Genomic DNA, 2500 nt, shown 5'->3' on the forward strand with positions numbered 1-2500 from the left:
TCTTCTCCGCCACATTACACAATCCACACTATCACAACCAGACCAGGAGGTCCGTGCGGAAAATACAATATCCCAGCCTTTCGACATCCACCATTGCGCAGACCAGGCACCAACACCCACACATGTCCTATACAACGGTGCACCCAACATCACAATAGTACCTCCTGTCACAGCGCACAAACAATGACATGAGTCAAAGACACAGGTCTCACACAAGCATAGAATTGGAGCGCCGCCTCTAATAAGCCAAAGGTGCATCCTGACGTGACAAATCTGATCATGTCACAAGCATTCACTTACTATAATCACTATCAACGAACCTGCCGCCCCCGCCCCCCCCCCCCCCCTACACCTTTCCGTACAACAACGTGTAACCTAACCTAACCTAACCTAACCTATGTTGTACCTTAACCTAACCTATGTTGTACCTTAACCTAACCTATGTTGTACCTTAACCTAACCTATGTTGTACCTTAACCTAACCTATGTTGTACCTTAACCTAACCTATGTTGTACCTTAACCTAACCCATGTTGTACCTTAACCTAACCCATGTTGTACCTTAACCTAACCCATGTTGTACCTTAACCTAACCCATGTTGTACCTTAACCTAACCCATGTTGTACCTTAACCTAACCCATGTTGTGCCTCAACCTAACCCATGTTGTGCCTCAACCTAACCCATGTTGTGCCTCAACCTAACCCATGTTGTGCCTTAACCTAACCCATGTTGTGCCTCAACCTAACCCATGTTGTGCCTTAACCTAACCCATGTTGTGCCTTAACCTAACCCATGTTGTGCCTTAACCTAACCCATGTTGTGCCTTAACCTAACCCATGTTGTGCCTTAACCTAACCCATGTTGTGCCTTAACCTAACCCATGTTGTGCCTTAACCTAACCCATGTTGTGCCTTAACCTAACCCATGTTGTGCCTTAACCTAACCCATGTTGTCGCCTTAACGTAACCCACGTTGTCGCCTAAACCTGCTCTGTAATTGTTATACGACTCGTTCAATTACTGTAGTGTTGCCCACCCGCAACCCTCGCAATATAGTTCGCTACTCGCACTGCCCGCACCCCTGTGTATCGCTTCATGTTAAACACCTTGCAAGTCTTGCTCACTTTCCACATGCTCCTGCTGTACACTGTAATGTGGATGGCAGCAGGACGTACATGCCGCCCCTCCCCACGTCCCCACCTTGCCCCCTGCCTTCGCAAGCTGGTTGGTGAGAAGTTTGCATGTTCAATGCCCTTCGCATGCGACGTACTCAGGCTACGTTGTGGTGCGGCCTGTGTCAACTGTCCGCTGATGTCGTACGCGTGAACCACAATCTGTACTGCACATTCGTCCTTATGTACTGAATGATACATCGTGGCACATGTGTGACCGCACAACGACTGCGCCCAAAAACGGCGGACCATACAGTGCAAATATTGTGCACGCAGCTACGTGTCGTCTCCCTATGAGAGCTGGATTGCAGTGTGGTACGCCATAGAGACGTGTGGGAGGAACGGACGCCGTGGATGGCGATCAGCATGAGCTGTCTGTTGATGTATTCGGACCTAGTCGTCTCTCCTCACACACCGTGATGGCATGGTGCACCGCGTTCCATATCTGCGACATGCTACAGAGGCCGGTTGACAGTCGTTCGAGCAATGGACATCGCATACGTACGGGGGCCACCTTCCACGTATTGTCTAGGCGTGCACATTTTGTTGCGTGTATGTGGGCAGACGTAGTGTGGCGTGACACCTGACACAGGCATGCAATAATCGTTGAAGTTGCAAATGGCGATGGACGCCTGCGTTTTCTGGTGAAGTTACGCAAATGAACAAATGGTAACCTGTTGTGGTGCGGTTGTTCTCGCTAGGGGTGAATCGGTGATGGCGACGATAGGTTGAGGTACTAACCGGTTGTTCCAGCGATACCCACCATGCCGACGAAACTGAACGGCATCTGGGTGTGAAGCGATACGCGGCGGTGGCTGGGTGGGACCGTCCCCGGCCGGTGAGGGGGCGCCTCCCGGCGTGCTGGCCGCGCGGTGCGTGGGCGCACGCGCTACAGCCGGCTGGTGGGGGCGGCCAGTGGCAGGCGCGCCGGCCGACGGACGCGGCAGGCGTCGCAGCTGCGCGCCGGCGCACCCTGCGCGCGGCGCCGTGCGGCCAAAGTAGGTCCTCGCGGGCCCGGTGCGAAGCGCGGTGGACATCTTCAGTGTGCTGGTCCGATTGAGGACTGTGTGCGTTGAGGATGCGCCGCCGCCCGGCGCTCGGCGCCGCGACGCCGTCTGCTGCTCGGTCGCCCCAGCGGTTCTCGCTGGTGGTTTGTATCGCAGCTGTGCGGATGTGTTGGCGCGTGCGCTGTGCTGGGAGAGTTCGCTTCGGCACCCAAGTGGGGCTTTTGTCCTTCTGTGGCGCTGGCGTTGGAGCTGCCGGTCACCGTAGGTGGCGCGTGTTGTCTCCCGCCGGCAATGCCACGACAGCACGCTCCCGGGCCTCTG

The sequence above is a fragment of the Schistocerca piceifrons genome, unplaced genomic scaffold (assembly GCF_021461385.2).
Source record: "Schistocerca piceifrons isolate TAMUIC-IGC-003096 unplaced genomic scaffold, iqSchPice1.1 HiC_scaffold_952, whole genome shotgun sequence".
Taxonomy (NCBI): Eukaryota; Metazoa; Arthropoda; class Insecta; order Orthoptera; family Acrididae; genus Schistocerca; species Schistocerca piceifrons.